Raw genomic sequence first — 25085 nt, 5'->3', positions numbered from 1 at the left:
ATTCCCCTCTTCCCCAAAGCCCCCTTCACCCCATCCATCCACCTCATCCTAGGAAAACATCTTAAGGCAAATAAAAAAAATTTCTTTGCATGCTCAAACATGTGAAATCAATAACATTAAATATGTGTGCTTCTAATAATAAAATCTATAATGACCTTTTCCTTCTCACACTCAGTAAATTCCTATGTCAAAAAAGCCCCCACTGCCTAAACAGTACCCCAATGTTTTACTTAGCATAAATTGATGCAATACTGAATGTCAGAGGTCAATATGCTTGGACATTGCTATTTATGTAATAAAAATGCTGATTCAAACTGCCCCAGATACATCCACCATGCAGAAGACATAGATCACCTCATAATACAATGCACCACACTATCAATCCTCAGACAGCACAATATATCTCCCCTAAGTGACTAGTCATACCCAGAAGCTGTTACCGATTTCCTGGATGTCATAGGTCTTCTGCAACAGACCAGGTGCAACTGACTGATTGATCGTACCTATCAAAAATCTTTCACTAAGTACATGCATCTGCCATATCATAAACAAGGTAAACTTAACTAGAAGATCCAACTTAAACACAGTATCTATCTGGAAGTAATCACCTGCCAATTAAGAATGTTCTACTATTGAAAAACCATAATTTGTTACAAAATATCTTACCAGTTTTAAGGTCCTCAAGTCTGAATATCCCTTTCCACAAATAAGAGACCAATTTCCTGAACATTCCTGAAGCTCTTCTAATCACACTAAGGTTTGTCCCACTCCTGTTAAAGAAATAATAAAATAATGTCAGAAATAAAAACTGTTTTCAAGCCACCACACCATTATACATATGAAATTTTTGCCCTTTCAAGTTTGTATACACACACTCACACTAATTTGAAACTTGGTATGATAATCGGAGAGTAAGGCCAGCCACACACATGCAGTTTAAACTGACAGTTACAACTGTTTAGTTATAACTGTCAGTTGAAACTGCATGTGCATGGGTATCTCAGTATCATTGAGATACCCACACACATGCAGTTTCAACTGACAGTTATAACTGAACAGTTGTAACTGTCGGTTTAAACTGCACATGTTTGGCCGGCCTTAGAGACTGGACCCCACAATCATTGCTCTTTTCCATCTACTACAATTAGGTAAACACAAATTGCAAATTTCCACTACAATAGGTGACAAAGTCAAAGCAAACACACACACACACAAATATACATATTAAAACACATTTAATGCCCCTCCCATCTCAGCACCTCATAATTAGAATTGTTGACTAAACTTCCACTGACAAAACCAAAGCCCCATTGTAGCTAACAATAGACATCAGGACTTCTTTTACATCCCTTCTGGGTAAACCAATGGACTAGCACCCATGTTATGATAGCAGAAATCCAATTTTATGTTACTGACTGGAAAGGAATGAGAAGAGAGCAGTCACCAGTAGTAAGATTTTCTATGATCAAATGAGGAGAAAGCCAAAGCTGATAGAGGTCTTGTGACCAGTCCTCTGACAGTGCACCTACATATAGGCACAAGTGCTGATGGTACAGGAATACAATAATTGTTGCATCAAGCTTCACCAACAGGAAAACCACAATCCTACAGTGGCCAGCAATGGTCCTTACATCATCACCCAGATCTATCCCTGAAGAAACAAAAGACTACTATTTGTATGCATTTAATTGTAACATACTGTGGTAATTACAGTTTGTTGCCAAGTCAATTCTGCATTGGTACAATTTTCATGAAGGGTATTGGGCTGAATGTAGGCATGTCAATACAATCATTACTTTCACTGGAAGTGACCCCCCCCCCCTGTATTCTGTAAATAGTTCAAGCACAGAACATAGCAATTTATTGTGGAGTGCTTGATAAGAAATCACTCCCATGACAAAGAAAAACCACAGAAGCACAATGCCTTTAGGCCACCACCCTGCACTAAAACGGTGCCAACACAGAACTGGCCTGGCTAGTGACTCCAACAGCCCCAATACAACCACCACAAGGAAGACACTGTGCACCTAATTCTATACTACCCTTCTCTCACCCTATCCAAACAACACAAAATCTCATCTCTGAGTGAGTTATGGGATGAACCAATGGCCAAGGCTGGTTACCTGGGAGCCGCAAGCCTACAAGAGGCATAGAAAGCCAGTTGAGTACTTGTTTTGTGATTTGAGTGTGTGCAATTAAGGTACTGGTTGCAGGTTACTGTATATGTTTATAATGAACATTGCTGGAGTTGATTTTATATTGTTTAATGGGTTGTTTGCATGGTGTGATGCGAGGGTTGGGTGGGTCCAACATTATGACACACTTGGTGTTCTTTTACAGCCAATTATTGGTCTTAATGCTTCATTTGGTGGTGTCTGTTGGATGTCTTTGTTTAAACTGTCAAATATCACCATGTGGATACATAGCCAAGCATAGTTCTTTATTTTTAAGGATATGTGTCTTTGCTGTCTAAATCATGCACCTACTATTCTGAGGATGTGCAATTTCTCCTTTCCCTTCACTGTGGGGTCTTTATTGCATGGAGTATGTGTATCATATAAGTAATGTTTTTTGTCTAGTGAGTGCACTAGCAGAATGTTAATAAATTATATTGAGAACACAGGTCTTTCAATTAGAAAGGTTAAATTTCACTAAACCACTAGTTTTCTATATTAATTAAACCATCTGTTGGGACAGAACCAACCTGTTGGAGCATGGGCGTCATAATCAGGGTCCATCCAGGTCTTACCGAACTTCTTTTGATATATCAATTCAAACGTCTGTAAAAATTTAGTTCTGTAGTCTAATTAAAACAAAGTTAAAAGAAAATATCAAGTACAGCTAAAGCAGTTATCTCCTGAACTATGACTTTATTTTACTTATGCTTTACCATTTCAACTATTTAGCACTCATAAAACCCTAGTAGTAACCTAAAAGTACACAATACTGTGACACAAGGATATGTGGTGAAAATTCTGTAAAAATAAGTACATCAATTAAAAAGTTATATTGTAGATACACACAAATAGCCTTTTTTCACCTTGTAAAAGAAACAGTCGAAGCTTGCCTTGACTTTTCACTAAGAAACAAGTAAATGCTCTCCCCAATCCCTTCATCCCACCTTATTTTGCCTTCCACAATATGTGGGATTACAATCAGTCTTCAATTCCCACTGCAACAGCATGAAAAATGAATGTGGTGTCTCAAGAGATTCATGAAGAGCAGCATAAACATGGCATAATGAATACTAAAATTGGTCTGCAGGAGTACCAATCATATCCTTACAGTACTGACTGCATATAAATGTGCAGTCAATACCACAGTACAGGGAACCTGTACTATGAAGAGAATAAAAGCGCACTCTCAATCAAACCACAATGAGGGCCTAGATTTATCAAGCACTTGTACTCAAAAGTGACGAGGGTAATAAAGCAAAATTATCAAATACAGATACACCTAGTTGCAGTCCAAAGAACAATCAGTTTCAAGAAAGAATACATGCTATCCACAAAAAATTTCTACAGCCATTTTTTCACAAAACCATACTTGCCAATAAGAATATCTTAATTAATGCGTGTGTTCTTAATATATGCTTGACAAAATAAAGCAAAGTTAGTGACAATACAAAAATGCAGCACTTAATACCTAAGTTGATGTAATACCATGCTTAAACCATATCAGACAGTGATTATGGGTAATGGTTATTATCCAAAATCAGGAAATTGGGAAAATACTCCGTCATTAAACACTATTTCATATTTACAATTTGGTCATAAGTTGCAAATCTGTATATACTAATTAGCACAAAATTTTGGGGTCAGTTTGTACAATTGGGAAAACAAGTTCTTTATTCAAAGACTGTGTTAATGTGTCTTGTTGATTTAACAAATTCACTTCATGTATAATCCAAACTTCATTCTCCACTATGGTCTCCCTAACAGATGTAAACAAGAACCTTCATAATGAATTACAACAAAAATATCTTCATTACCAGATACAGTGTCCCTCCACAATTTGTTGTGGAACTTAATTCCTCTACTGTTCATGTATAACACTAAGTCAAATGCTATGGAAAAAAAGTAAAATAAAATAATAATAATGATAAATAAACATGAAGGTACACATAATGACTAATTCATTTCAGTGCATGTAACAAAAAATCTACAGTATCATGTCTTACAAAGCAAAAATATAAAAATCTACTGAATCAGGTCAACAAAGCAAAATTATGATAAAACTTGAACATTTTTGTTTTAATAAAAACCCATGAAACATATTCTAGGTGACCAACTGTAGCCAAATTCTGCAATTAAATTTTTTTCTACAATGCTAGTGCAATAACCTCCACACATAAAAAAATAATAATAATAAATAGTTTAACCTATTATGACCAGCTGATTAAAGCAAACTGCAAACAGTGTGGGTAGTGTATATATATAAAATATATATAAATAGTACAAAAGCTAATCAATCAATTGCCCTGATTCTCTCTCTCTTTTTTGCAGACAAGCTTGGATTTCAAAGAAACGGGCCAGAGCCACCAGGCCAATCACTCAATGAAGATATTTTGTATTAGTGTTAGATAGGAGAAACAAAGTTTTCATATTATGTGTTGTGGATCTTGGTCATTTGGTGTCTGTTGCAGTTTGATTTCTTGTTGATAGTTTTTAGTACGAAAGTGTCACTGATCTACCTTGAAAGTGACTTCTGTGCACAACTGATCTCTGGAAGTTTGGTGGAACAGGGAATTTTGCAGTCTATTATGGAGTGACCCTTTCCTGATCTGTGTGCCTGGACACATGGGGTATTGCGGGTAGATACTGTAAACATTTGTGCAGAATGGTGCTGAGGCTGTTTTTTGTATCATATGGAGAGTTGTTTATATGTGATGTGAGATATAGGTGGGTTTGAGGGCTATCATATAGATCTATGCCTATTATTTTCACGTGCTCTTTTCGTTTCAGTTTCAGTGTAATATTCTACTGTTGTTTTTGTGAAGCTCATTATCATTCATCCTTTGTGTTGCCTGGTGGGTGTATGCTTTTTCATTGTTGATGTGAATGCATCATTAAGAGTAGTTTTTAAGAATTTTCTATATTATTTTCTTTGTTTAAATGTGCCTGTGACTGCTCGGAGCACATTAAGTTTTATATTTGCTTTCAATGTGGAGCTTTTTATGGATGATGTGGTCAGATGTGTCAAATGTCGGCCAAGCATTTTTATGACTTTTGACCCATAAGAGTGATAATTTACTGACCATTGAGAGGTTGCCGATATTTTGTTTGTATGTCTGCATGCTTTCAGCTACCGTTTTGTATTTGGCGTGCTAAGATATTAGTGATGTTATCAACATAGTCAAAGACATAGTGGACCTAGTCCAGCGACCAACTATCAGCCCTTGGACTATATGTACATATTTATTTTTTCTTGAGAGAAAGAGAGAGAGAGAGGGAGGTTTTCATGATGGACAGCAAGATCACCCTCTGACATCTGTCCTGCCAAACCACCATTTCATAGTTCTCATCATCGGTCCCTCCTAAAGTACCAAATGCATGAAACTGAAGCCGCATATACTCCTTGTGGGGTAAATGAACTGGAAATATGGGAATTTCATCGAGTTAATTTGGGATAAGTTCCAAGCCCAGCAAGTGGCATCTACATAGGGATGGGCACACATGCAACCCCTTCCTGCACTGTGCTAAAAATTTGAAAATAAAATTGCTTTACACTAATGTTTTAACAAAACTAGCACAACATGGGCACCTGCCATATATATAATACAATATATGTACTATATAATTCAAATGCAAAACATTTATAGTTTATCTAAAACATCAACATATCCAGGACTGATTACTGATGTTAAATTTTCACCCAAATTCATGCACTTGCACACCCAGACACTACTTCTACAACTGAAAATCATTTAAATAATACCACTACTCTGCATATTTCCTCAATACTTCATAACAGGCCCTCTTAACATGATCCACAACAAAAACGAGTCTGATTTCCCTCACACTCTCCCTGTCCACGTATTATTAACTGATTTAGCTACGAACTTTCCAAACAGGAAAGCTCATGTCCCTGAGCTTCCACCTCATCCCAATATCCAGATTCCCCAGTTTGCCCCAGAAACTCACAAACGAAACTCAAGTCACCAAATTTGACATTTTTCAACCTATTTCAGAGCCAATTCAACCGATTTCGACAGGAATGGAGCGCTGCGAGGTCGTTGAGACGTCAAAACCAGGCAGAATGAAAACGAGAGGTTATTATCCAGCCATTTTTGTTCTGGGGCAACCCACTTCCATAACCACACCTGTTTTGCTCAAAACGAACTTGAAAACATCACGATAACCCAACTAGTGGCACTCACTAATATTTCCAGGCATAAATATCACCAAAAAAGTCCAAATTAAGCACACAACGTTGTAAATACTATTACGCCAAGGGAAAGCTGAGTGTAGGTTTGGGAGGCTGAAGAGCTGGCCTTATATCAAAATGTTATGTACTCACAAACTACGGTTCTGGTAAATGATATCGCCAAGTTTTCTGCGGTTACGATTTTTTCCACAGTTGTTGACAATTAGAACTGATGATTAGAGGCGGCCATTGCGCTGAACTGCACAAATTGTCGGGGCAATGATCAGTACCAGCTCTCCAACTCCGACACCCTCCATGTATCCCACATCTCCACGCCGTAAACACAACGGACACTTAAGCACTTTTAACTCTAACAGTCATAACGTAACTTGCATTTGCTATTATTCCCCAATAATTATTAAAAGCAACATTAATTATTATTCTTACCTATATTCTGAAGTTGTATGTACAAACAGATCTGGCTTGGGTGACAGCCATTGGTGTTTGGAAGCGCGGGAACGAAGCTCAAATCTGATTGGTCGTAAGCGCGACAAAGCTTTAATCGGATTGGTCATGATGAAATGAATCTAAAAAATAATTGGTCAACATTGTCAAGACTTTAGTTGTGATTGGTCTAGTCATTTGGGATTTGAAATAATAAAAAGCGACAAAAGTCCTGCGCAAGTTTTCCGTAAGTGTAAATGCTGAGAACAGACTTGTACTACATGGATATTTAAACAAATAGGGGACTGATGCAACAGGAGAGAATCCCACTACATAAGGGCAAGTTTTGTTATTAATGGGAAATGTTAAGGATGACTCTTGTTAAAACGTTAACAGCCGAAGTCGTAGTGAGCGATGAATGACATTCCTCATAATACTCTAGAACAATAGTTGGAAAATGGGATATGAGACCATAACACTTCTCTCTTTTATCATGAAAGTCTTACAACCGCTGTTCCATTCTTTGAGTGAAGTTTTCCGATCGCTCCATTTAGAATAAAAATAATTTTGTTATATTTAATCAATCTCAATCAAATCATGTGAACTTTTTATTTGTGATTTAAATGTTGTGTAATGATAAGTAAATGAAAAAATCAACATTGTGATTTATCATTCGTATTTCACTTCAACACTACATTTATAAGTATGCCGTGCAGCGCGCTTCACCGAACACGTGAAATACTCTTTCGACATCAACTGGATACACTGACATTCACAACAACCGTTTAGCCAGGATTTGTTGACAGTGTAATATGAAAATGAATATAAAGCCTACTGTGTACCGTCGTAGGTGAATGAACAAGATGGAACCTACCTGTTTACAATAGGCTGAGTGTACCAACCCTATTAATGGGTCGAAATTGCTCTGAAAAACGAAACACAGTCCGCCTTTTAAAGCAAGGGTTACAGTAACGACTTGCAATGTTTGAGAATGTTTCAAACCCTTAGCAGGACTTGAGCTAGGGTTTGGGAATGGGGCCCCGTCTTTAAAGCGCGTGGGATTCGCAGCTATCGTCTTGGATCAAGTGCTGAGCTGGTGATCAACAGTTATCGCTCTTCATACGCACACCTATTGCTAGGGGAGTTAACACCTCTGAAGTGTTAGTAAAAAATGTAAGTCGTGCATATGTGCGTACAGTCACTCATAAAGTATGGGTTGGTGGTTTTAGGTGTTCGTGGGAGACGAGTGAAACAGAATCGATGTTCCTGTACAGTTGGTACTCCTGACAGAGTTGCGCCCTACCTTTTACACCTTGTTATAAAAACGTGGTGTAGAATAAGCATTTGATGTGTGGAGATGTGACAAGACTGAAAGTAATTATATTTGCACCGACAAGAATTGTTACTGAAATCACACACACACACACAACTCGTAGCGCAGTTGTAGAGTTCCCGGTTGCCACTACGGAGGTCCAGGTTAGTATCCCGCCCAGGGCTGAAATAATTTCAGTATCGCTGTGCTATGGGTTGTTACTCCAGCTTTCGTAGGAAGGGAGTTGGGTGTGTGTGTGTGTGCGTGTAAGGTCACAGCATTATCCATAGATCAGTCATATACGAGTTCTGAGCTCTCTTCCGGGAGGGAAATAGCTGTCGATCACGAGTCCAACACGTGGTCCAAGACCATGGTGAATCACACACACACACACAGGTGACGGCAATGAGCCGCTGATGCTTAATCCTGAGGTAATAAATGTCTAACAAGTGGATATGAGAGGCAGTAGTGTTGGAGCGAGGCGCCTGGGACAGCAGGCAGTTGGTAGTGTAGTTCCTCTTCTTCTGACTAACGTATTGAACTTATCTACCACATACAGGGTTTGTTCAAAATAAAGAAACCATATTTCTTATTTTCTTTCCATCGTGTCCCGTCTTCTGTTGAGAAAGCATAATTATCAATAAGAATACATCATCGTTCTGGAAGTGTCGCTTTAACATCCTATCCGCTGTGACTTGCAATCTTTTATGGTTTCTGTCGACTGTGAAGCATTATTAATGTGATACAAATTCCATTCGAATGCGTACCAACAGTTTCCAAGTCTTTTGAACAATGTGTCAGAGTTTAGCGTTTACTTACGTCCATTTCCGTACGATTTCTTACCTATATATTTTTAGTGACTGTACGTGTATATTTACAGCGTACGTATCGAAACGACTGTTTTCACCAAAACGTGACTTTAGCGCGGTATCTTATTTTCACCGGTTTCATATGTTTTGGTCAAATCAGGGCAGTTGGCCATTCGTTGAATATGGTATATTAGGTTCTGTTAGGTAGAATGGGCTTTTATTCCGACAACGGTTGTGATTCAGGATTGCTTCCTAGTGATAACTGTGACAGAAATATAATAGAGAGTATTATGTTTGGCAAAGATTTAGCCATAAACCTTCCCAATGACGGCGAATGGAGTTTACAGTTCACTCTAAAAATCACCAACCCAACGTTAATATGAGCCATCAAAATGGTAAATAATGAAATAGGCCAACAATAATCATGAGGGAAAATAAGAAATGACTGTAATTTAATTACTGCACGCTGAATAGTTACGTTCAGTGTGTGTGTGTATTATATATATATATATATATATATATATATATATATATATATATATATATATATATATATATATATATATATATATATATATATATACACAGTCTCATGAGGTATTTGAAAGATAAAAAAACATTGAATTCTTTTTTATGTTTTACACCCTTAACATAAGATAATCGAATTTCATTCCAGCCATGAAAAGTAGGGAAGGGAATAGATATATCCCATCTTTGTGTGTGTGGGGGGGGGGGGTAGACACCACATTCTGGGTGATAGTTGTAGGAGAATTCGCCCTCACCCCACCCCACCCCCTTCCCGACCTCTTTAGCTATATTTTGAAGGGTGCATTCACTGAGATGTGCATGCGCATTTTGTATGCGTGTGCACATCTTGTGAATGTATGAGGGTGTGTGGTTGGGCCCACACACACACATATGTACAAATCACCCTCTAAACAGGCTCACTTTAAAAGCCCGTGGGAGCTTCACTCCCGAATTTAATAGACTAGACTAGATCCTCACTACCATACCCTCTACATAACCCTCCGCGATTTTCCTCTTCTCCACTTCACTAGCCTTGACACATTAACGACTCGTCCGATATAAGAAACCCAGGGCTCACCTTAAAACAAATAATTAATAAATCTCCAACGTCTGGTAACCGCATGAGCGCTGGGGGTGGGGAGGGGGGCGGATTGGGGCCAGATCTCCCACATGGTGGGAGGGGGGGGGGCATATGCCCTGGGGCGGCACATTAGGTGTGGGGGTGACAATTCTTGTCTGGACATGCCGCCCACAAGGTTGCCAAAATAATTATAATAAGAAATGTCAAAGGAGCCCTGAATATGTTACCGTAATATACGAATTTTGAGTTAGAATCAACAGAATATGAAATATCTTTCCTTTATCCTTTCTGCAATAGGGATATTAAATAAAATTTTCAAAATATGTTTAATTATTAGGCATGTAAGGGCTCTTATTGTATCAAATATTTGGCTGATTTTGGCACCCAGAACATCCTGCCCTGGACCTTCACTAAAAATCCTCCTCCTCTTCCTCCCACAATACGATCGGAATGACAAACTTTTTTTTTCACATCCCAGTTATTTTTTCCAACATTTCAGCTATTCCCCGCCCTGTGAGGTGGCTTAGCATGTTAACTCTTGTGAGAAAGATATCTTGTGACACCACATGTGTGTGTGTGTGTGTGTGTGTGTGTGTGTGCACAACTCGAACAATACGAGCTACGACTGCGGGTCCTGCACGGATAACCTACAACAGAAGATGGACACCACAACATAACGTCGCACAACATAACTTTGGCGCATTCCCACCCTTCCTGTACGCTGTGTACGACTAATAACGTACAACACTCCCACTCCTCCACTTCCTTTTCTTCCCATCCCTGAGGCCTCTGGTACCATACGGTCAACGGCGTCCGCAGCGGGACGACCTTCGTAGTGGACAATGGAGGGGCACCTCCCTGGAGGGTGAATGACCGAGACTTCAACCTCGAAACGGTCGAGCTAACTCTTGCTTACGAAGCTCTGGGTTGTGCCCTCTCGTCGCGCGATTTCGAGGGGTGCCGGGTCATGTCTGTCTCACACTATCTGCACGAACTGTTCTTCACATTCTTCACTCTATCCCTCCCCCATTCGTGAATTCTTAATATTCGTGTGGTTCCCCGTTATTTTTCTCCCAAATGTCACTCCACCAAAAAAGTAAGATGATAATAATAATCAAATGTCGATACAGAGTTGATACATGTTGATACAACTCATTACTTTATAACAGAGTCGACGACCACAATTATCTTATATTTCTTTTGCCAGGACAGAATAATATATTTTTCGTATACCTCACATCACATCGAAATGTATATTTTGTAACAGCAGCCCATGCTTCCCTAAATTCTTGTCATGGCCCCCAGAATAAGAACCAACGTTCTGGTGCCTGGTGGGTCGTTAGGGGAGACCTGCCGCCCTACGCTGGATCCCCTGAAGGCACAGGTGTTCAGGGCCGGTTCAAGGTCCACTGTGAAACGGTCAGGCAGGCGACCAGCTGTTCTAGGTGCCTGTGGGCGCCGATGTCAGGTGCATTGGAAAGTTGTGTTTTCCATACGCAACTAGAATATATATATACACATGGAAACTAGTATGTTATAACACATTTGTAAAAGCTCATTATAAACCCACTATCGGAGAAATAATATTGGAAGTACAGGAAAACTGTATATTTCGACTACTATCTGCTGAAGAGGACTACAGTTAGTAGTCGAAATATACAGTTTTCCTGTACTTCCGATATTATTTCTCCGATAGTGGGTTTATAGACAATATATATATATATATATATATATATATATATATATATATATATATATATATATATAATATGTATATATATATGTATATATATATATTCAAACGGAATGATAAATGTCAACATAAATCATCTGGTGTGAAATAAGATATTTTTTAAATAGATATTTGGCAGTAGGTATTTTTTTTTTCTCTCTCACTGTGTTGGAAACGGTAACAGGTAATACAAGATATTACTGTGCTATGAAGGTGAAGGCAACTCGTCCTGAGCACCAAGAACCCGAGAGTCGATACTACAGGTGTTCAGGCAGCTGTGAAAGAGGAAAAACAGGAGTTATATAAGATAAATAGACAATGATGATGATAATGATAATAGTTAAAATGGTCAACATTTAAGCTATGAAAAGTTGAGTTGTCAGGACTTCTCTTGTGACTTTATCAACCTCTGGTTTCATTGTTGGGTGACAGATATCAAACGCCCTGGCCGGCAGACAACACAGCCAAGACAGGCGCGAGGCAGAGAACCGAGTACGAGTATGTGCTTTCTACATACAATTATGATATCCCATCACCTCCTCTAAGGTGAGTAGTAGGCGTCACTCAGGTCAGGTCAAACCGGGGTAGTTGCTTTAAACAGTGAAATGGCGAGTGGTTGTGTTTCAGTGATCAGCGGTGAAAAGATACGATCTCTGCGTAGTAGAATTATAGCCTTAGAGAGGACTGTTAAAGGCCTTATAGAGGAGAATCGAGTTCTTCGCTCGAAGACTCAAAACACGGACGACAAACCATGTTTGGAACCTGCGTGGAAACGCTGACAAACAAAACACGGAGAGATGGTAAAAAGCCCTCGCCAGGCCCGCTTGAATGCAGAAACTCTTTTCAAGCTCTCGCGGTCTACAAGGATAAGAAACAAAGGAAATGTAAGAGAAGAGGGGTAGGGTAATCTCTAGATCACTGCCCACAGGTAAAATTTTGGTTGTAGGAAATAGCCAGGTGAAGTATTTAGATAGGGCCTTGTGCGACAAAGATAGGAAGCATAGGACCCAGGTGTGTTTCACCGAGGTGGAGATAGGTGATGTTAGAGACAGGATAGAAGAATGCATAGTCGGGGAAGGGGTAAAACCAATAGTTTGCTTGAGTGCTGAGGGAATAACATAGGTAAGTTAGGGAGGGAGGAATTGTTTGCGCGGTTCCGGGATGCGCTAAATAGGAGTAGAAATAAGGGAGGGGTTCCTGTTGTATGTGGAATCCTTCCGAGGCGTGCAGTTGGAGGCACGTGGTATTCCAGGGCAATGAATTGCAGGCTGGCAAAGCATTGTAAGGCTATGGATGAGCATTTGTCGACAACTGGGATCGCTTTTACGGCAAAAATCATCTATATACAAGGGACGGGTGTACTTGTCATCCAAAGGATTTCGGTTCCTTGCTGAATCCCTTGAGCGAGAAGTAGGCATCCTGCATTTTTTTTTTCTTTTTAGATTACGTGGGAGTCAGGGGGGAAGTATCGGAATATAGTTTAGGCAATAGAAACAGCTCAGAGAGGGACTATGAAAAGAATCACCTAATCAGGTGGAGGGAGGATAAACTATAAATTTACTATACAAACAACAGAAGTGTAATAAATCAATTTTATTTGCTGCAAGGTAAAGCATGCGTAGAGAGATTTGATATTATATATTGGTTCGAAGCTACAAAATCCCTGGGTCCAGACGTAATTTTTCTGAGAGTGCTTAAAAAGTATAAATTTGAAATCTACGACCAGTTAACAGAGATATTTAATAAATTGGAGACACTGGTTTTGTGCCTATTGCTTGGAGGCAGGGAAATGTTGTTGTTTAAAAAGGTAAGGTAAATCGTCTATATGCAACTACAGGCCAATCAGTTTGACATCAGTTATAGGTAAAATGGTTGAATCAGTAATAGTTAATAGACTCAGAGCTCACATCAAGAGACATGATTTGATTCATGACTCACAGCATGGTTTCTTCAAGGGTAAGTCATGTGTGACTAATCTTCTATCTTTTTACACTAACGTATATAAGGTATCAGATAAACTGTCAAACTGTTCGGAAATAGATTCAATTTGGAAGTAGGTAAACAAATTTGCCAACCGTGTAGTTAATGAATGGAATAAACTTTCTGCACAGGTAGTGCAATGTAATTCAGTTCGAAGCTTTAAGAATCATTTAGATAAATATCTAAGCAAGATGCTGTAATGATTATAATTCATTTTATATTATTTGATTTTTTTTTATCATTTGTCTGTTTGATTCTCATTTATTATTAGTTATATGTCAAATTATTATTATTTACTATTTACCTGTTTGTTTATTATTTAACTATACCTATGCATTTATTTATGTATTTTATTTATTATTTACATTATTATAGTTTTTATTTATTATTCTATTATTATTATGATTTTTTCGCATCCGACCTAGATATGGACCAAAAGGTCTCCTGTCGGCATGCTCCGCCTTTGTAATCCTTTGATAACAATGATGGTTACGATGTTATTTATCTTGACTTTAGCAAAGCGTTCGAGATGGTGCCCACCAGAAACTATTAAATAAAATCAAAGCCTATGGCATAGGAGGAAAAGTGTTAGAATGGATTAAAACTTGATCAGAGATAGAAAACAGCGGGTCACCATAAATGGTATGAAATCCAGGTGGGGGAGTGTTTATTGTGGAGTCCCCCCAAGGCTCGGTTTTGGGTCCTTTATTGTTCATTATGTACATAAACGACTTGGACAATGGGATTAATAGTGATGTTAGTAAGTTTGCGGACGACATTAAAATAGGACACCAAATTAGGTCAGGAGACGACGCCGAGATTCTGCAGGATGATCTTAACAAATTGTTCATATGGTCGGTGAAATGGCAAATGGACTTCAATATCTCAAAGTGCAGCGTGTTAAACGTAGGGCTACACAACCCCGAAAACAGATATGGCTTAGATAACACGTTTTTAGAGAAAACTGAGTGTTAGAGAAACTTGGGAGTTCTAGTGAGTCTTGACCTTAAATCCAGGAAACAGTGCATTACTGCCAGGGATAAAGCTAACAGAACATTAGGTTTCATTTCTAGGGCAGTTACGAATAGAAGTGCAGAGGTAATCAATCTATCTAGCGTTAGTTAGACACAACCTTGACTATGCGGTACAATTTTGGTTTCCGTCTTATAGAATAGACATCAATTCACTAGAATCAATACAGAGAAGAATGACCAAAATGATACATGGGCTCAGAAATTTACCCTACGAAGAGAGGCTTATGCACCTTAACTTACACTCTGGAAAAACGCAGAGTGCCGGGGTGATCTAAAAGAGGTGTTCAAGTGGATCAAAGGCTTTAACAAGGGTGATGCAAACATGGTCATCGTATTAAGACAACAGGGCAGGACTCGCAGTAATGGATTTAAATTGGACAATTTTAGATTTAAGAAGGAAATAGTAAAGAATTGTTTTACTAATAGGGTTGTCAACGAATGGAATAGACTTAGTAACCATGTGCTGAAACTATCGGTTGTTTTAAGAAAGGGTTAGACAACTTTATGGATGAGGATGACAGGTAGTAATGGTCATGGAACTGCATAGTGTAGGCCTTATGGCCTCTAGCAGTCTCCTTTATTCTTATGTTCTTAAGGGTCCCAATCCGCCGCCCAGCACAACATGCGGTTACCAGAAGTTGGAGATTTATTGGATATTTGTTTTGGGGTGAGCTTTGGGTTTCGCACATCGGAAAAGTCGTTAGTGTGTCTGGTTTTCACGCGTACCATTCTCTCCTCAAAGGAATGCTGGGTCCTTGCAGGAAGACGGGAAATATTCACCAAGGTTAAACAAGACGATCACTGAAGATGAACACCACTCACTCGCCACCTGACACCCCCAGAAAGCCAGAGTAATCATTGTACTTCCATTATGGGATGAGGAGTAGAATTTAGTGACTTAAATGAGTTTTCGGAAGACGACACAAGCTAACACTATATCCAGGATTTGGTATGAACGGATACCATATCATATCTATTGGTACTGAGACCGAAGGTTACCCAAAGAAATGGAAACTGATAAGTAGATAAGGGCCGTAGGTGTGTAGAGATTCCTTTCTTACTTAGTTATTGCATATATTTCTTGTATACGTAACTCTCCTTTATTGTATATGTAATACTCATTTATCATACATGTAGTACGTAATCTCAATATATATTTATTGTAAATGTTAAAGGAGAGTTACGTATACAATAAATATATGCAATAACTAAGTAAGAAAGGGATCACTACAGGTGTACTCCGCCAAGTTTCCACTCTTATACCAAAACTTGACAAAATACCTCTGAAGCTGTGCTGTATCTACAGGGCTAACAAGATAACTCAAGGTGCCATTTGTGAGGGGAGGAAGCCCCTCTCTCCACCCCAACCTCTTCATCACCCAAAAACCTGTCGTCGTTTTTGAACGAACAGAAACAGAGCGGCTTTCGTCCTGTGAACTAGGTAATCACGGAGGCTGCGCGTGATGCCCTAAGGTGGCCGTTCAGGTGGAGATGAGGGCGGGTGAGCGGGGGTAGGGGGATGCTACTATTCATGCCAAAGGCTCGAGCGAGTAGCTGTTGGAGGGAGATTAAAGTGAAAGCAAGGTACAGTATAAGGCGTATGTAGCCGCGTTTCTCAACCAAGGTTCCCCGGTACCCTAAGGTTCCGCAAAAGGTCCCTAAGGGTTCCGCGAGAACAAGTGAGATAAGCTAATGCACTTTTGATTTTTTACTTAATTTCATATACGTATTATAATTCAACACGCACAACATATTCTTGGTTACTTCAATAATGTAATATAGATATCATCCTATCTAACCTATTATTACAATGAAAATAAAATGAGAAAGATATGGTATATGTTTTCTTCCCGCAGGGGTTCCTTGAGACATGCAATTCATTTTAAAGGTTACGCAAGGGTAAAAAAGTTGAGAAACTCTGACTGAAACTCGTGCAGGTCCCCCCCCCCCCACACCCTGCCCCTCGATCAAATGAGATCGCGCGCGATCGCTCAAAAACGACATTCCATGAAGGTTTGAGACGTCGTAGGAATTGCCATCAGTCATTTACTTATTAATCAATTTGTTTTTTCATTTATTCATTTACTTATTACTTAATCATTAATTAGATCAATAATTTATTCATTTGCCTATTTATTTATTCATTTTAGTTAATCTACGTTTTCTTTAAACCACCTCTAGTCCTCTGCCCATTACCCTTGCCTCTACGCGGCTACGCCCCACACCGCTCCATCTATACACACATTCAACAGCCATGGCGATAGGACGTAGCCCCACCTTTACCTCAAACCACTCGCTCTCTCCATTTCCAATTCTAACATAGGCTCTACTACTCTCGTTAAGAAAAAAAAAAAAAAAATCCTCTTACAAGTTTCCCCCAATCCCATACACAATACCTCTTACAGTGCCTTCCTGACTACCCTGTCATAAGCCTTTTCCAAATCCATAAATGCCCAAATAATATTCCTTTACCTTTTCCTTAAGCTTTCTCGCATATCTGTCTTACCACAAAAACTTGATCCACGCAACCCCCACCTTTCCTAAACCCACACTGTTCCTCACCAATTACTCCCTCTGTTCCGCTCTTAATCCTCTCAGTTAAAACCTTCCCAAAGTTTATCAAAGTTTATCAAAGCGACCGGTGTATGAATTGGCCGCACATGAACTAACCGATAACTCGGCAGCTGTCGGACGATTTATATGAGCGACGGTGCGGGATTGGGCAAGAGCAAAAACGAACCTTTTATTTTTATATTTTCAGACTCCCAAGACGACATGGCTGTTGTCCTTCTCTCCTCTTGGTCGACCATAAACATGTATGGTGCTCTGGTAGCGTAGTCGGAAGCGTACTGCTCCCGCATTTGTTTAGCTATGGGTTCGAACCCCGCACTCCTCTCCGACTTCCCAACAGTCCCCAAAGCGGGTAAGGATGATGCTTCGGCTGCAGCTAAGCGCCTCTTGGCGTATGCTCTTCACCTTCAGTCGAAATGGCATGGGTAATGCAATACAGTGATGTGCAAGAATAGGCCAGAGGGTCAGTTTTCAAACAAATCCCGCGATGCCATATAGACCATACGTATGTATACAAATGCAAAGAAAAATAACGAAATTACATATGATAATTATTCATAGGTACCATTAAACTCAATACATTATTCATTGACATATTTGTTTGTTTATCTATTAATTTACTTATTTGCGTTAGTCATTCTTTTCATGATTATGGAAATAATATAATAATTACACACACACACACACACACACACACACACACACACACACACACACACACACACACACACACACACACACACACACACACACACACACACACACGGCTCGGTGGCGGATTGGTAAAGCACTGGCCTCACAAACCAGAGAACCGGGGTTCGATTCCCCGGTCGGGCGGAGATAAGTTGGGTTTGTCTCCTTTCACGTGTAACCCCTGTTCACCTTGCAGTGAGTAGGTAAGGGACGTTAGTCAAGGAGTTGTGACCTTGCTGTCCCGGTGTGTGCTGTGCGAGTGGTCTCAGGCCTACCCAGAGATCGGCAAATAATGAGCTCTGAGCTCACTGCAGTAGGGTGGTGTCTGGCTGTCTCGACAAGAGACTGAAGCAGATCCGAGGTGAATACATACACACACACACACACACACACACACACACACACCAATTTAAAAATAGTTTAGACAAAATGAGATATAAAGACGGGACCCTACGAGCATAGCTCCCCTTCCCGTAAAATACAACTAGGTAAATACAACTAGGTAAATAAATACACACACACACATAAGGTACATGATTGCAAGTGGTTATAGAGGTACGTTTTGAACGTCTCACTAGACCGCGGACGCAATAGAGAAGTTCGTTTTATATGTATAGTCAAACCGCCCGTGCGATTCAGCTAGTGCAGGTGTGAGAACGAAAGTAGAAGTGACGTTCTAAAACGAACCTTGATTTGAATGTGTAAAAGAACTCGAACGTTCTTAATATATTCCTAAAGTGACGTCATACCTATGCAAGTATATAAATTACTCCGAAAGTGTACGCGTAGTTAGGTAATAAGGAAGAAGTGGAGATGAAGAACAGTGTACTGTTTCTCCTGATGTCTTCTGGCCAACCCTCAACAACGTCTCGGCCTGAATGGTGTCTACCAGATCGAATGTCGGTTCTTCGCTGAATCTCTCCAAGTCCTGACAGAAGATAAGGAAAGTGATTGTTCTTTGCTGACTCCCTCCAAGTCCTGACAGAAGATTAGGAAAGTGATTGTTCTTTGCTGACTATCTCCAAGTCCTGACAGAAGATTAGGAAAGTGATTTTTATTTGCTTACTCCCTCCAAGCCCTGACAGAAGATTAGGAAAGTGATTGTTCTTTGCTGACAATCTCCAAGTCCTGACAGAAGATTAGGAGAGTGATTGTTCTTTGCTGACTAGCTCCAAGTCCTGACAGAAGACCAGGAAAGTGATTTTTATTTGCTGACTCCAAGTCCTGACAGAAGATTAGGAAAGTGATTGTTATTTCACAATCACGACCAATAAATAGGTAAATGTCTTATCTTCTCCACTGCAAACTAAAAATATTAATAAATAGCTTAAAGTGAAAGTGTTAATTGAAAATATTAGATAAAAATGGCGAATTATTAAGAGACAAATTAATCCCCCATTTCTCACTACCTCTCTAGGTAATAATGTATATTGCTTATAAATGTTGTTTAATGTTTTATTATTACATACACATTTATAATTAACTAAAGTTCTTAGTAATGGAGTTTTGTAAATGGAAAATATTTAGTTTATATTCTCCTTCCCTCTGATTTGATCAGAACCTAGCTAAACTAATTACGAATTCTAGTTAATTGGGACAAATAATTCTAAAGTAGGTAAGCCCTAAGTGGGTGATGAGATATCCTTCTATTTGTTTATTTAACCATTTACCTACCTATTTGTCTATTATCTTGTCTCATTTATTTATCAATCTAATCTATCAATCTATTTATGTTTGTTTATTTAATTGTTTATATACATATATATATATTACAAAGGCGGAGCATACCGACAGGAGACCTTTTGATCCATATCTAGGTCGGATGCAAAAAAAAAATCATATTAATAATAAATAAAAACTATAATAATGTAAATAACAAATAAAATACATTAATAAATGCATATATATTTATATTGAGACATTAGGACAATTATGAGAAAGGTGGAAGAGGGAAACACGGGTCTTGATTCGATTATCCCCACATCCCACTCTCCACTTCCCCACTTATTATCCCTCGCTTCATTCCTCCTCAACGCTGTACCCGTTGTTATGTGGCTTCGGTCTGGTCTGAGTAGCGATGGTCGTTGCAGCAATCTGGGTCGCCACCGTCGCCGGGGCGTCCTCGGTCAGCAAAGCCACTCAGCATTTCCTGGGGAGTGCTGAGGGATGCAGAGGACCTCTCGACCTAGTGCTTTCGGGACTCGAACGCACACAGGAACTTGTTACTCTTTGTCGTGGGTTTTCCGTCCTGGGGTGATCGAAGGAGGAGGAGGAAGTGTGTTTACAATGTAGACAAGTTCCTCCGCTGTCTTCGACGTTTTGGTGGGGGATCATAGAACGAAAGAGGGTATTTTGTCAACAGTAACCATCTCCTATGGGGACACTATCGCCCCAAAGAGGTGTTTATAAAAGTTGTAAAGGTGAAGTTTCAGGCAGAACGTAGGGATATCATAAATTAACAGTGATCAGTGTTCTTTTATGAGTGGAGATGACTAGGCAGAATTTTAAGAAACGAGAGAGGAAAGCTTGCAGGAGTAGTGTGGCAAAGGCTGGCGTTGTTGTGCGACTTATGAAGAAGGCTGGGAGAGACCCTCGTTCAGCAGTGGACTGTTTGAGACCGAACAATCTCACAATTATTCTTTGCATTGCGATGCCCATAGATCGAGCCACTTATGAGCTCTGAGCTCTCTTTCGGGAAGGTCACATTTCTTGATCACGCGTCCAGCACGTGATCCAAGACCGTGGTGAATCACATTGCCATATAAACTTTTACTGAAATTGAAAACGCACATGCGCACGCACACACACACACACAGTGGCGTAGTGGTTAGAGTTCCCGGTTGCCACTAGGCCGGTCCGAGTTCGAATACTGCCCAGGGCTGAAATAATTTCAGTATCGCTGCGCTGCGAGTTGTTACTCTAACTCTCGTGGCGGGGAGTTGGGTGTGCGTGCGCGTGTAAGGTCAAAGCATTACCAGTAGATCGGTCATATATGAGCTCTGAGCTTTCTTCCGGGAGGGAAATAGCTGTCGATCACGAGACCAACATGTGATCCAAGACCATGGTGTATTATACACACACACACATAGTAGCCCAATTTTGTGGAAATTTTTATAAAAAGTAGATGGATAAATCATCTGGAGGAGAATAATATATTAAATCCGAGACAATTTGGTTTTAGACAGGAAAGATGTGCCACAAATTTTATCTGTTTTTACTCATGACTACAAGATATAGTACAAGGAAGGGACGAATGGGCTGATCGTGCTTTCCTAGATCTGGAAAAAGCTTTTGACAAAGTACCACACAAAAAACTATTAAGAAAACTGAAAACCATAGGAGGGATACAAGGTAAGCTAATGAGATGGATGGAGGACTTCTTGCATAAAAAAAAAAAAAAAAACGAGAGTAGTGCTCAGAGATAGGAGTTCTACTTGGGAAGAAGTGATTAGTGGAGTTCCACAAGGATCAGTATTGGCTCCAATAAATTTGCTATTTATGTGAATGACATGGACGAGGGTGTGGAAGGTTATATGAGCCTCTTTGGCTTTTACTTGGATGAAGAAATTATATAAAAAGAATGCTAGTCACACTGATAAGGCCCAAATTTGTTATAAGGAAAATTGAGAAAACCCAGAGAGCAACTACGATGGTGGCCCCAACACTATCAAATCTGTCATATGAAGAGAGATTGTCAAAACTAGAATTGCCGACTCTGGAACAAAGAAGAAAAAGAGGTGACTTGTTGACTACAGAATCATGAAAGGTATGAAAGTCTTTGATAGAGAAGACTTATTGAATTGGGATAAGAGAAACAGGTACAAGGGGACATGGAAGGAAGCCCAAAAAGGACAGTTATAGAAGAGACCTGAAAAAGAACAGCTTTCCCCACAGAGTGGTGGATGTATGGAACAAACTAGACGAAACAATAGTGTGTGCAGAAACCATACACGAATTTAAGAGCAAATTAGATATGGCGAGATACGGACACGGGACACCACGAGCGTAGCTCCCCTTCCCGTAAGATACAACTAGGTAAATACACACATGTACACGTGGACACAGACACATACACGCACGCACACACACACGCATACACAAGCACACACGCACACATACATTCACCGTCATATATGAGTTCTGAGCTCTCTTCCGGTAGGGAAATAGCTATCGATCACAAGTCCAACACGTGATACAAGACTATGGTGAATCACACACACACACACACACACGCACATCCTGTCCACTGCAATTAGGCAAATGCACCCACGGTCATATATGAGTTCTGAGCTCTCTTCCGGTAGGGAAATAGCTATCGATCACAAGTCCAACACGTGATACAAGACTATGGTGAATCACACACACACACACACACACGCACATCCTGTCCACTGCAATTAGGCAAATGCACCCACGGACATTGAGCCAGAGGACGCCGCCGCTGGTCGTCCTGGCGATTTTCCATTTCGCCAAATTACATTTCACCCTACTCCCTCGGGTGAGGTGTATCAGGCGGAAACCTACATTGGTGAAATGGAAGTTTGGCAAAACGTAATATGGCGAAATTGGAAAACATGATTTGACGAAATTGGAAAACAATTTGGCGTAATTGGAAATTGGAAAACATAATTTGGCAAAATGGGAATATGGAGGAATAGTAATTTTGCATTTGGCAATTTGAAGAAATGGGAATTTAGTCTCAACATATTTTGGCGAAAAAAATTGGCAAGTAATTTGGCGAACGAGAAAGTTGACCGAATGTAATTTGGAGAAATGGGAAATTGACAAAACGTATCTTGGCGAAATGGAAATTGTTAATATTCCCTGTATTCCTATCTACTACGGGAGCTGGCATTTGCTAAAAGAGGGGGAGACGGCGGCGAGTTCGGCGCTATATAGTTGTCATCTGCTTTAAGCTCCGTTGACCGCCTCGCTGGCGTTTATTGAAGATCTTTTCCTGGTTGGCGCATGGAGGTTTCCTTTCGGTGAATAAAATCGCTTGACAATAACCAGGCATCAACTGCACCGAAGGGGTTCATAAGATTGTGGACTCATCTAACTTTATAATCACACCTCTTTGCTCTGATGACGTATGCATTTGTTTTGAACCAACTGAAGGAGCGTCGATGTAGAAATAAATAAATTAGTGAATAAGTAGATAAACATAAATGAACAAATCAATAAATAGAAAGATAAGTAATTTATTAAATAAACAGTTGAAAAATACGACAAAATATACATGGTCTGCATTCGCTTCAATGACGTCATATCAGGCGTCAAGTCGTGCGCATGCGCATCCAAGCAAGTCCAGAGACACGTCATTGATTTGGGCGCTGCTTGCAATGTAAACAATATGAGAGGCTGCGCTTTCCCAGGCTTGCTGCTGCTATATGGTTTCGAGTATGGCATTTCTTCTAACGAAGTGCTACAGAAATAATGTCTATTTATGAAGTGTGCACTCAAATTGTCACGTTTAATTTATTCAGCCATTATAAATTGAAACAAGTTGAAAAACGCAATTACTACATTGCATAGGATAGTGATCAACTTTCCTTGGCCTCATTCGACGCTCTCGCTGAGTTGTGTGATTTTAGCTATTTATTTTAGATACCGTCAGGCGATTTTATTCACGCCAGAGGAACTTTATACGGCGAAGGGTTGAAATGTTAGTTATCTTGACTGAATTACGGTGTTTCAATTAACTTTGTTTATACATTACCGATTTCAGCACATTAAAGGAGTTTGTATTGATGAACGAGAGGATGCACGTACACACACAAACACACGTACACGCACGCACATGTACATACACACACACACGCACGCACACACACGCACACACACGTACACACACGTACACGCACGCACACACATGTAAACACACGCACGCACGCACACACACGTAAACACACACACACAAACACGCACACACACACACACATGGGCGGGTACGTGTACACACACACACACACATACGCACGCACACACACAAACACATACACACATCCACACACAAACACATACAAACACACGCACACACAAACATACTGTAGAGAGAGAGATAGGGAGAGAGAAACGAGAAGACGCATGGTCCTTTGGATCTGCCGATGAAGACATATCGTATGTGAGGACATCGTTGCTGGTATTTCCTGACTTAGGAAAGACTGCAAGACTCGCCCAAGAGCATCTCCCGGTAAATAATAAAAAAGATAAATAAGTGAATGAACAAACAGATAAATAATGTATAATTAGATAACCAACAAATGAATAAATAAAAAGGTATTTCTACATATGGTCGTACATTCGCCTTACGCCTTGTTCAGTCAACACACATAAAATAAAGCCGGTTCGGCATCTTGCTGTTACGTATGGCAGATGGGGAAATCTCTCAGCCTTAACGTGCGTGTACTGTGATGCTCCCCTCCCCTCCCCTCCCTCTTTGTTGTTGAAACGAAACCGCGTGGCAGGCTGCACCTAACTCGTTTCCATCAGTACGTTCTTCGGTCCAGTTCCGTACTCCATACATTTTGCACTGCACTTCATTGTATACATACATACATTTACCAAGGCTTTTTCCCCCTTACAAGGGGGGTAGCCAAAAAGGAAAAGGCATAAAATCATTCCCACCCATTCCATCCCCAAATACACTCCACACCCCCTCCACCCTCCCTCTTATCTAGCAGTGTCGCAAGACACAGCACATCCACAGCAAGGCCGTTTCATTAAATCGGCGAACCCCCCTTTCCGTCTCCCCATGCATAAAAGGAGAAGACGGGGAGAAATCCCTTTTGGCTGCGTCAAATTTTGCTCACACATACTACCTCATCCCCCATCCCCCGCCCATTCCACCTCATGCATCACAACATCCTCCATATACAACCATTCTCCATTCACCCTTGTCTTCTATCCTCTCCCATCCTTCCTCAACAGACATTCCCCTCCTCCCCAAAGCCCCCTTCACCCCATCCATCCACCTCATCCTAGGACGTCCCCTCATGTTCACTACCTCCACATCTGTCTTCCATACCTCTTTCAC

The 25085-nt window shown here is 40.1% G+C and overlaps 1 protein-coding gene across 8 annotated transcripts in view; it reads right to left on the bottom strand.

Moving 5' to 3' along the window:
* The window catches only part of LOC143024951 (histone-lysine N-methyltransferase NSD2-like), a 76229-nt gene extending 69050 nt beyond the window's left edge, over positions 1-7179 (bottom strand). The window contains exons 1-4 of one of the 8 annotated variants that reach the window (XM_076184470.1): positions 6814-7177; positions 2705-2780; positions 1530-1651; positions 667-770 (exon numbers count right to left, since the gene is read on the bottom strand). The gene's annotated coding sequence lies outside the window, so the exon portion shown is untranslated. Of the gene's footprint in view, positions 1-666; positions 771-1529; positions 1652-2704; positions 2781-6379; positions 6494-6519; positions 6758-6813 lie in introns of those variants that run through there. The other 7 variants (XM_076184468.1, XM_076184472.1, XM_076184465.1 and 4 more) reach the window with 7 other exon arrangements.
* Between the last annotated feature and the right edge of the window lie 17906 nt (positions 7180-25085).

Source organism: Oratosquilla oratoria, chromosome 4 (assembly GCF_046742065.1).
Source record: "Oratosquilla oratoria isolate Oo_2021 chromosome 4, ASM4674206v1, whole genome shotgun sequence".
Lineage (NCBI taxonomy): Eukaryota > Metazoa > Arthropoda > Malacostraca > Stomatopoda > Squillidae > Oratosquilla > Oratosquilla oratoria.
The sequence above is the reverse complement of the archived record's forward strand: the minus strand, read 5'-3'. Positions and strand labels throughout refer to the sequence as shown.